The sequence below is a fragment of the Humulus lupulus genome, chromosome 5, assembly GCF_963169125.1.
Source record: "Humulus lupulus chromosome 5, drHumLupu1.1, whole genome shotgun sequence".
NCBI lineage: Eukaryota > Viridiplantae > Streptophyta > Magnoliopsida > Rosales > Cannabaceae > Humulus > Humulus lupulus.
Genome location: NC_084797.1, coordinates 28,033,178 through 28,045,690, shown reverse-complemented (window position 1 = coordinate 28,045,690; position 12,513 = coordinate 28,033,178). Strand labels below are relative to the sequence as shown.

At 32.9% G+C, this 12,513-nt stretch overlaps 1 long non-coding RNA gene across 1 annotated transcript; it reads right to left on the bottom strand.

Moving 5' to 3' along the window:
- Nucleotides 1-607: 607 nt before the first annotated feature.
- On the bottom strand, nucleotides 608-2,360 carry LOC133780335 (uncharacterized). Its single transcript, XR_009869234.1, has 4 exons — nucleotides 2,218-2,360; nucleotides 2,061-2,136; nucleotides 1,531-1,592; nucleotides 608-812 (listed from the first exon to the last, which is right to left on the bottom strand). It is a non-coding gene; the product is annotated as an uncharacterized LOC133780335 (long non-coding RNA).
- Between the last annotated feature and the right edge of the window lie 10,153 nt (nucleotides 2,361-12,513).

Here is a 12,513-nt window from a genome sequence, read left to right as displayed (position 1 = left end):
ACCAAACCAAATAGACATAGAGTTGTAAGACAACTAGTTACATAAATCATTTCTTAAATGAGATTTTCTTTTTTAGGATTTATAGACTATTGTGGAGTATGTTATCCATACATTTAAGTCCATTTTATGCCTTAATTTTTGCAAACTAGATCGTGAGTATGTTGGTTAAATTTTAAAAATTGTATATAATAATATGAAAACAAAACAAGAAAAAAAAATGATGGGGTTTTCTTCCTAAGAAGAGGGTCATGAAAATAATATAATTTTAAGAGAGATAATGGAAATGGGAACCTGCTCTCTTTCTCCAGCAATACCACTGTGGAATTGAAGCTTTACCCCTACTTCCTAGTCTATAACTGTCAAATAAGTGACAGTTGCACAATCTCTTTGCCACTCTCCAGCCAATGATTATATAAAAGGTCAAGATTAAAATAATATGGAAGCATTATAACCATTGGATCAGTTTAATTGTATTTGTAACACCCTCACTTATTTTAGTTAAAACAATATCTGAGGTGTTACGTTTTAAAACTATATCATAATTTATTACTGCGGAAGTCTGAATTTTTTTTTTTTAAACTTGAAAACTTATTTCACATTATTTACATTAAACATAAAGTGTGTCTCAAACATATTATACATAAGTATTAAATAACCCAAATTGTTTTCAAAACATAACTTCACACTTTATTACAATTATCACATTGGTAAACTGAAATAACCCACAAAAGGTCGATGTGTTCATATGTACAAATCAGGGTCAGGACCATGCTTCAGTTCTCCTTATGTCATTCACTCATTTCTTTCTCTACCTGCAACACAAGACAACTGTGAGCCTAAAGCTCAGTAAGCAAAGTAATGCATGCAATGCTAATGATTACCCAATGTCAATGAACATACACAACTTCTTTTTAAATTTTGGGCCCCTTAATATTGTGCACACTGTTTGAATTGGTCAATGTCTGCAGGGCTTGTTACACATATAATATAAAATCCCATGGGTTCTCCTCCGGCTAGCCATCACCACAGTAGGGCGCATTAAAAACCTTATTCCATCGTTGCCCCGTCGGGCTCAAGAGTTAAGGCGGCCACACACTGTGGTGTCAATACATATAACAATAACTCATATGGAGGAGAAATAAAAACGGAAACATGGCAAACAATATAATTGGTTCACTAAAACCTAGCCCAAATTATTGGGCAGCCACTATAAGCCTACTATAGGCCTCCGTTTATACTTATTAACACTTTCATTTGCCTTTTCAAAACAGTGGCACTGAACTTAAACTTCTTATTACAACTTTCTTTTATGTTGCACAAAACTTGCAAAGGCATCATATAATTAATCATCATAATATAATGCATGGTCTTATATCATATAATAATTTACCATATCACTATTATTCCATGCATACAAATTTATGATGAAGTGTTAATGTATGTTAATACCACTTACTCACAAAATATTCATATAATGCATACTTTTACATAACATGTAATTCTTGTGTTGCAGTTGAGTACTTTACTTACCTTCTGTCCAAAATATAATTCACCGTGTAACAAGTGGTGTCTTAGGTGTTGATGTGCTTATCCTGACAATGGCATGGATTTCTCATCATAATGATGGCAGTAATAGATTGAACTCTCATTTAAAAATACCCATAAAACATCATATCAAATTTCATATACAATTCATGCCTAAAATGTCTTAAACCACCTAGATCGAGCGTTAAATTTATCTTAGACATTTGGAGAAATTTTGACAGAGTTTCCCCTTAATTTTAGTTATTCTCAAATATCAAAATCAACCAATAATCAACATCAAATAACCTGCCATAACCATATATCCCAAATACCAACATGATTCATCATAAAGTTATCATATACCGATTTTGATAAAATTCTAATCTCCTAGATCATCACCCAAATTAAATGAGTCTCCACATCTATTCAAACATTTATAAACATATATACTCTCTTATAAACTCAATCAAATAACCAAAAATCAGTTTGTACTCCAAGAACCCCAAAAACCTCATAAAACACAAAATTTCACTTACCGAGCAACTTTTCGGCGAAAGCAATCTCTTCTAGCTTTTCTAAACCTCAAACCACTTGGAAACCACTAAGAAATATCTTAACAAGAGATAAAACAACATAGATAAGCTCTCAGCAAAATTCAATAACATAGTTTAACTTCCAAGTACAAGAACTTACCATAAAAAGGCTAGAACTAAGCTTAATCCACTTCTTTGGCTTTGATTTCACTTGGATATCCTTAGAATTTCTTCAAACCTGCCAAGAAATGGTTTTTGGTTTTCTTTTCTCTCTGTTTTTCAGAGTAATGGTCGTGCAAAGTGATAAGGTTGATGAAAATTCTTTATTTTCAATGATTTGGCCTTATTGTATCAAAATTTGACACCTTTTACCTCATCATTTCACTTTTTGACTTATGAAAACCTTATCACTTCAATAATTTCGACTTAATCATCTGCTAGGCCTACTATCCTTATGTGTAAAACACTCACACCAAACCTTAGGTCCATATGAGTTCATACCCAATAGTTATGCTTACCCGATCAAGCGTAGCGCACTTATGCTAAGCTCGTTTTCACTTTGCATCAATACCACTGATTATGTATACCTCCCATCAAGAATTGATCTAATGGTTCTGAAACCATTTTTACTTCATCAATGAGACCTTAATCATACCTCAATTATATTTGGTAAATCCACTAATACTCAATTTTACCTCGAAATACTAGTAATCGACATTGTACTATTTTTCACCACTTAACATCTTTTGTCTTCTATATCTCACTTTCCTCACTTAATTCCATACCTTGTCCATATTTTTCATACTTTCTTATATCTTGAGCACATCAAACACCCAAAAAAGACAACTCAAATGCCACAAGGTTAATAATATTGAGCATACATATAGACATCACATACACAACTTTTATACTTATACATGAAAACACTTATAAGAATATGCATATGCTCAAATTATACATATTGTATGATATGTAATGCAATGCAATGCAATCATGTGATTATTGGCTATATTATATCTAAATAACGTGGGTGCTACAGTATTGGATGGCTGAGATTCTCAAACGAAATTGGTTCTGTTGCTGTACTGAGCGGGACTGAATCGTGGACCTTAAAATGATGTTTCATATAATATATATAGAAATAATAATACATGCACTCAAAAATTATATTTACTCCTCTTTAAAAAAATATATATATTTACTCTTTTTTTTCAACTAATCATATTTAATTAATATAAAATTTACTAATTAAAAAATATGTCCTATTCTTTCTCAAAATATATATATATATGTTAAAATTTTAGTGTAATATTTGAATGCATATATCATTGTTTTATATATTTATTGCAACTAACAAATATTTTAAAGGTGAGATTAATAAATTATTAAGTGTTATCACCATTTTTTTAGTGATGATGTGTACAAATCTAGAAAACAAGATGAATTTTTATTGACTGATAAAAAAGAAAAGAAAAGAAAAAAAAAAAAAGCAATGTGTAACTGATCAGAATTAGGTTTGCAAATACATTTAAATGCAGTACGAGTATTGCTCGAAAAAAATGCTGGTCGAGATATGAGAGGAATCTACTCAAGGCAAATTGAAGTGAGAAGCGTACAAAATTGTTTTCTTTTGAAGGCTTACTCCATTCAATAGTAGAAATATATCGTGGGCACGTAAAAATCCTAATTTGATCTTAAGTTTCTGTAATAATTTTAAATAGTTGTTATATATTATTGTTAGATTTCACATTATTTATTAGAGTATTTATGCTGTTATTTAAAAAAATATATATTTTTCACATGCACAAGTAAATATAAGTATACAATTTTGAACATTATTCTTTTAATTTTTCTATTAATGAACAAACTTTGAATTTTTTTATAACAAATTACCATTTGGAGACTCTAAAGTGGAGGTGGCATGCATTAGTAGTCAAAGTTGTTCAATATTCATTTATTAACGGTTTGTGATGTTGGGAAATTAAAATATGCATAATAAATGAAAAGTTATGTTTACGAAGCACAAATAAAGAAAAGTAGGGCTACAAAGGAAAGCTGATTGAGATTGAAGTGTGCCTATACTATATGAAGTGCTATTATAAATTTATATCCTAAAGATTCTACAATCCAAAGCTATTAATAACATAATTGTTCTTCTTTTTTATTCAAAATGAAATGAAAAGGCTGAGCACAAAAATTTTGGATTAAACTATGCCCAAAATTAAATTGGGGTGCAACGAGAAAACCCATATGAAATGAGTAATTCCTCAATCAAATGAGAAATCAAATTGATTTTTATTGGCCAACCCTTGTAGTTCATGTGGTTGGGGCAAATTGATTTTTATTGGCCAACCCTTGTAGTTCATGTGGTTGGGGCCTTGGGCTGTTGGAGCTCAAGATTGGAAGTTATACTTGTATTAGTTGTATGGGTTTATATATTTTTAAACCATGTGTTTTGCCTCATTACTTGTTCGGACTTTGTGTTTTGACAAATTATTTTTTGGACCATGTATTTTGTAAAATAGTTTAAATAGGCTCCTAAACCTGATTTTGATGAACAAAAAATTGAATATAATAACACAGTTCTTAGGCAGAATGATTATATTTTTGTTCTGAGTTGTTAGTTTGATGAATTATTTGTAATTTTAGTTCAAATTTTTTTGATCAAAATCGGGTTTAAAGCTCTATTTGAATTATTTTAGAAAATACAGGGTCTAAAAAGTAATTTGTCAAAATACAGGGTCCACACAGGTAATGAGGTAAAATACAAAGTCTAAAAAAACATAAACCCTAGTTGTATATATCTCTATTGATTTGTATATTTGTGTTGTGGAAGTGGTATAATTTGGTGCCCTAAATATTGGTGGTCTTATTCTTCTCCTCTAGGGAGGTGGTATGCATGTTCTCCTTATTGTGGTGAGGTTTGACTCTCTTTTCCTCCAAAATTATGCTGAAAATATGTTATCCTTGGTAGGTTGTTATCAATTTGGGGGTCTATGTACTGGGAATCAATTATTTTCTATTGACGTGATTTGGGCTATTAAGGTGCATATCATTTTTTTAATTTATTACATGTTACAACTAATTATATATACATTATAACACAAAACATATGTTAATGAATGATCCAATTTTTTTTATGTTCAACAATAATCCTCAATCCGACACAATCCACGAAAGGAAATAATTTGGAGATAGTATAACCTTAGAGAGAAGGAGTATCGAAACTCTTCACAACGAGGGAGGAGGACTGGAGCAACTACCACCACCAACTCGGGATGCCAAATAATACATGTGGGGAACAATATATATATATATTATGAAATAGATGTGCTTAGGGGATTTGAACCCCCAACTTTGGGCTTAATGTTCAAGGCTCCCACCACCCCATCTAAAGGCAGTTGGTTGTACATATCATTATTGTAATATGTAATGAGATTTTTTTTTTTTAAAAAAAACATTAGAATTTTTTTTATCGTAGTACTAGTAGGTTATTGTTAGAAATATGTATATTGCCTTAATGGAAATGGTAAAAAAACTTTTACAACTCTAAGCAAATAATACAAAAAATAAATTGATTGATTAAATAAGATTACAACTCTATAACAAAAGATACATGTAAATATAGAAAATGGTTGAAGAAGATAGTAATAGAAAATACAACTCTATGACAAAATGATACACATAAACTAGAAGTAGTAGTAGAAAAGATGTAGAGAAGATTACAACTCTAAAACAAAATATACAAGTAAAAGAGTAAGTAGAGAATAAGAGAAGAAGATGAAAAGCAATAGAATAAAAGAAAAAGAACAAGAACAATGAACAAAAAAATCTCACTCACACAACCAAAGTAAAGAATATTGGGGAATACCAACTTGAACAAGGTTTACAACAGTTGTCCAAAAGCTTATTTCCCCCTATCTCAAGCACTAGGTGAACTCGCACAAAAGAAATAACTTTCTGGAATAAACAAACCTCTATTGTGAATTTCTAGCCAAATGCTTTAATGGATAGAAATTTGTGTGTCTTGCAAGTGAGCAATAGACTCATATTATAGAGTTTAGAGACACCATTTGAATTTCAAATTCCAACAACCTCGTAGTTGTTACCAATATTAAATTGGATGTTTTATGGAATTAAAATAGAGATTTTGGAGTTAATTGGTTGTTGAAAACGTTCAAAATTGGATAAAACCAAAATTTAGAAATGGTTGTCAGCTTCTTTGGCCGCGGCCACTGGCTTCTGTTCTCTAGGCCACGGCCTGGGAAAAACACTGGTCGCGGCCACAACGTTTTCTCAGCTACCAATTTTCCAAACTTTTCCAAAACGTTCCAAATTCATTACCACTTGATTTTGTAACTTCCATACACATTATGGGAGTTAAAATCACATCTTTAACAGTCATATCTCTTATAGATTTGAGAAATTCAAATCAAAATGTGTAGCATCAAATCTACACATTACTGGGTAATATTTGAGAGTTACAAATTTGTAACTACAAATATGTTACATATTTGAATATTCACATATATCCAAATATTGTAACTCTCTTTTATGTGTTACAATATGTGCCACTCATTGTCACATTATTTAATCTAAATATCATATTATAAAATAATATAACATTCTCCCGCTAGATTAAATAGTTCACTATTGTAACACTTATTTAATCAATCAACATTATATTTAAAATATAATATTTCCCCCACTTGATTAAATAACTCTCTCATGTAGAAGCCATTGAATTGGTGCATAAAGTAAAGTGTTCTTCAACTTGAACTTTACTGTAGTGTAATTATCACAAAGTTTGTTGAAAATTTGGTTGCACTAGGCATTGAACCAACTTTCCATAATAAAAAATTGGTGATAACACACACACATTTGTTATGTTCACTTGAGACCTCTATGTCTCACTTTGCACCATTAATGGCCATGTGCACTTTCCATTCATGGACGTTCTTGAGAATACTCTCAATGCTCATGAGATGCGGCATCACCCCTAGGTCCATATAGGTAGAACTCTTATAGTATTCTGTTACCAAAAATTCTTTTATTCTCAAGACTGAATTCTATTAAAAAAACCTCTCGGTTTTAACCCTCACTTTGGTAACTCACAAAACTCAACATCTCAGATGGGACTGTTTTGAGTACAACTGATATTCACTTGATTGACTTGTTATTACCTATTGAACCTAACACTAGTTAAGTAACTAGTGTTAAGATAAGTTACCATCAATTGTGAATCTCTTTAGGGAGTTTAAGTCTCATCCCTCGAGAAGATGTAGCCACTAAATCTCTCGTTAGTGGCTTAGTAAATTGATCTGCCAAGTTTTCACTTGATCTCACATAGGAAATTGAGATGACTCCTCTTTGAATCAATTCTCTTACATATCCGTGTCTTAGACTAATATGTCTAGACTTCCCATTATACACTCCAATGTATGCTCTAGCCAATGCTGCTTGGCTATCACAATGTATCAATATATTGGAATCATATCCTTTGATTAGAGGTCTCTCCATCAAGAGATCCCATAACCATTCGACCTCTTTGTCGGTAGCAGCTAGAGCTATGAACTCTGCTTCCATAGTGGAATGAGATATACAGGTTTGTTTCTTGGAACCCCAAGAAAGTGCACCCCCACCAAGCGTAAATACCCAACCAGTGGTGGACAAGTTGTCCCCAAGATTGGATGTCCAGCTTGCATCTGTATAACCTTCTAAGAAAAAAGGAAATTTGGAGTAGTGAAGGCTTAGTCCTTTGGTTTTCTTGAGATAACCTAGGACTCTCCCAATAGCCTTCCAATGATCCACACTTGGGTTACTTGTAAACCTACTAAGTTTACTTACCGCAAATGCTATATCAGGTCTAGTACATTGGGCAGCGTACATAAGACTCCCTATAGTACTTGCGTACTCCAATTAAGCCACCACTTTTCTTTCATTCTTCTCTAGTTTTACACTATGGTCGAATGGAGTATTGGCATATTTAACCTTGAGATGGTTAAATTTGTTCAATACTTTCTCAATATAGTGGGCTTTCCCCAACGCAAAACCCCCAATATGTTTCTTCACTTTGATACCAAGTATGGTGTCAACTTCTCCAAGATCTTTTATCTTGAAGGTTGATGATAGAAACCTCTTCGTTTCTACTATCCATTTCATGTTATCGCTTAGGATGAGCATGTCATTCACTTATAGACAAGCAATGATCACATATCCTTTATAAGTTTTGGAATACAAACACTTGTCTCCATTGTTATGTCTAAACCCATTAGACATGATGGTTTGATCGAATTTCTCATGCCATTGCTTTGGAGCTTGTTTCAATCCATATAAGGATTTTACAAGTCTGCACACTTTATGTTCATACTTTGGTAGGATAAACCCTTTAGGTTGTTCCATATAGACCTCCTCATTGAGGTCACCATTAAGGAATGTCATCTTGACATCCATTTGATGAACATACAAGTTGTGTATCGAAGCCAAAGCGAACAAAATTCTTATTGAAGTTGTTCTTGCAACATGCGCATAGGTATCGAAATAATTGATACCCTCATTTTGCCTAAACCTTTTAGCTACTAATCTAGCTTTAAAGGTTTGGATAATGCCATCAGTGTAGTATTTTCTCCTAAATACCCACTTACACCCAATTGACTTAGACTCTAGTGGGAGGTCTTCAAATTCCCAATTGTTATTGGAAAGAATGGAATCCATCTCATCATTGACGGCTTCTTTCAAAAATGCACTATCTCTAGATTGCATGACTTCTCTAAAAGTCTTAGGATCATCCTCGACGAGAAGTACAATTGGAATTTTCCGAATGACTTATTCTCTATTTCCTTCTACCATGTAGAATGAAATTCGTTGAGAATCTATCTCATCCATTCCTAGAATTTTCTCTTTCTAACTCTTTGACCTCTTCTCAGTTCAAAAGGTTGCTCTACATTCCTTTGAGAATTATTTTTGGAAGTAGATGCTTGAGAATTGTTCTCATATAACAAATTCTCCTTAGAGAGTTTGAAGCTTGAGAATTGTTGTCACCTAACATGTTCTCAAGGAATTCAACTTCCCTAGATTCTATCACAACATTAGACTCTAGGTCTAATTGCCTATAAGCTTTACTATTACTGGCATAACCAACAAAAGCAAACCTTATGGCTCTTGAACCTAACTTTGTTCTATTAGGTTCGTTTTTCTTGTAATATGCAATACCCCCACCCTTTGAAGTACCCTATATTGGATTTTCTTCCTTTCCATAACTCATATGGAGATATCTCATTTTTCTTCATCGGTATTCGATTAAAAATGTGACAAGCGGTCAGTAACACTTCACTCCATAAGTTGGCGTTCAACTTAAAAAACACCAACATAGAATTTATCATCTCTATATAAGTTTTATTTTTCCTCTCGTCAACATCATTGTGTTGTGGTGTATATGGTGCGATGCACTTATGAATTATGTCATTTTCTTCACAAAATACATTGAATTCATTAGAGAAGTACTCTCCTTCTCTATCACTTCTTAGCACCTTAATATTTTTATTAAGTTGATTTTAAACTTCTAATTTATATACTTTAAAAACATCAAAAGTCTCATCTTTATGCTTTAAAAAAAACACATAGGTATATCTACTAAAATCATCTATAAAAGTAAGAAAATATATTTTACCACCTATAGTTAAAACACCATTTAATTCACAAAGATCACTATAGATTAAATTTAGTAAATTAGATGATCTTTCTACACTAGGAAATGGTTTTTTAATCATTTTTGCCTTAACACATGTTTCTCATTTTCCATAGTTTTTAATATTGCATGCAATCATACCACTTTTTACTACTCTTGTCATGGTTGAAAAACATATATGAGATAGTCTAAGATGCCACACAAAAAAAAAAGCATACTCAACAATATAGGCGAAATTAACATATTTATTGATAACGTTGAAAGTTACATCATTGGTGGACAACTTAACCATACTCTCACAAGAGTACCAATTTCCCAAAAATATATTGGATTTGGTAAGAATAAGTTTACCGAACTCAAAAATGGCTTTAATGTCGAGCTTGCCAAGCAAATCACTACTTACCAAGTTTATACTCATTTCGGGAGCATAAAGCACATTCACTAATGTGACTTTCTTGCCAGAGGTGAAAAAGACTTCAATAGTACCTTTGCCAAGTACCTTGGATTTTCCCTCATTACCCATTTGAATCTCATGGTTGCCATTTGAATCTTCAAAGGTCTTGAACAATGATTTGTCATAGGTGACAAGGACGGTGGCACATGTGTCATACCACCATCCCTTCACCTTGCCTTGCCCTGCATTCACCTCACTAATGGTAGCAACTATATTCTCCTCTAGAGTTGCATTCGCCTTAGGTCCTTGTTGGTCTTTTCTATGCCTACACTCTCTAGCATAGTGACCATTTTTCCCACGCACAAAGCAAGGGCCTTTCTCGCCCTTAAACTTGTTTGGGTTGGTTTTTGGACCCAAGAGTCTCTCATTACCCTTCTTGCCTTTCCCTTTGTTTTTGGGATGTTTTGGTTGTGAAACCTCATTTGCTTTGGAAGTCTCAACATTAGGCCCTTCCACAAGTTTGTCTCTACATATCAATTCCTCCTCGATTCAAATATGCTTTTGGATTTCCTCCAAAGAATAATCCTCATTTTATGAAGGATTCTTTTCCTATAGCTCCTCCAAGTTGGTGGTAATTTTGCCACTATAGCACCAACTTGAAAGGCCTCGGCAAGCTCAATGTTTAACACTTTCAATTTGTTAATAATTATTTGTAGTTCGTGTATTTGAGGAAGAATATGTTTATCACCAAAAAAGTTGAAATCAATATATTGAGAAATCAAAAAAAAATTCGGTACATTCCTCTTCCTCTTTGAACTTTGTCTCAAGTGCATCCCAAATCTCCTTTGCCGACTTGGTCTCAATGTAGAGGTCATGGAGCCTATCGGATAGGGCGTTGAGGATATGTCCCCTACAAAGGATAATGTCCTCCTCCATCTTCCTTCTTTTCTCCACCACCTCAGGAGTGTCCTTGTCAGATGGTGTTGGGAGAGGTTCAAGTGTGGACTCTAGGATGTAAGCGATCTTGAAAGTGGTCAAGAAAACCTCACCTTGTCTTGACACCTAGTGTAATTGGATCCATCAAATTTGTCCAACCTCACTAGGTCTTGGTTCATGATTTTGATAGTCTCACCTTCCATTGAAACAAGCAAATGGGCAAGCTTTTGAATGTTAGAAATATGTAAATTGCCTCAATGGAAATGGTTAAAAAGCCTTACAACTCTAAGCAAATAATACAAAAAACAAATAGATTGATTAAATAATATTAAAACTCTATAACAAAAGATACATGTAAATATAGAAAACGGTAGAAGAATATAGTAATAGAAAATACAACTCTATGACAAAATGATATAAATAAACTAAAAGTAGTAGTAGAAAAGATGTAGAGGAGAATACTACTCTAAAACAAAAGATACAAGTAAAAGAGTAAATAGAGAATAAGAAAAGAATATGAAATGCAATAGAATAAAAGAAAAAGAACAAGAACAATGAACAATGAACAATGAACAATGAACAATGGACAATGAACAAAAAACTCTCACTCACACAACCAAAGTGAAGAGCATTGGTGATTACCAAGTTGAACAAGGTTTAAAACCTTTGTCCAAAAACTTATTTCCCCCTATCTCAAGCACTAAGGGAGCTCTCACAAAAGAAATAGCTTTCTGGAATAAACAAGCCTCTATGGTGAATTTCTAGCCAAGTGGTCTAGTGGATAGAAATTTGTGTGTCTTGCAAGTGAGCAATAGACTCCTATTTATAGAGTTTAGAGACACCCTTTGAATCGAATTCCACCAACCCCCATGGTTGTTACCAATGTTTAATTGAATGTTTTATGGAATTAAATTAGAGATTTGAGAGTTACTTAGTTGCTGAAAATGTTCAAAATTGGATAAAACCAAAATTTGGAAAAGGTTGTCAACCTCTCTGTCCGCGGCCTGGGATAAGCCTGGTCACGGCCACTAGCTTCTGTTCCCTAGGCTGCGGCCTGGGAAAAACACTGGTCGCGACCACAACGTTTTTTCAGCTACCAATTTTCCAAACTTTTCCAAAACGTTCCGACTTGATTTTGTCACTTCCATACACACTATGTGAATTAAAATCACATCTCTAATAGCCATATCTCTTATGACTTTGAGAAATTCAAATCAAAATGTGTAACATCAAATCTAAACATTATTAGGTAATATTTGGGAGTTACAAATTTGTAATTGAATTTGTAACTCCCAATATGTTACATATTTGAATGTTCACATATATCCAAATATTGTAACTCTCTTATATGTGTTACAAAATGTGACACTCATTGTCACATTATTTAATCTAAATATCATATTATAAAATAATATAGCAGCTATGCCTATGACCACAAA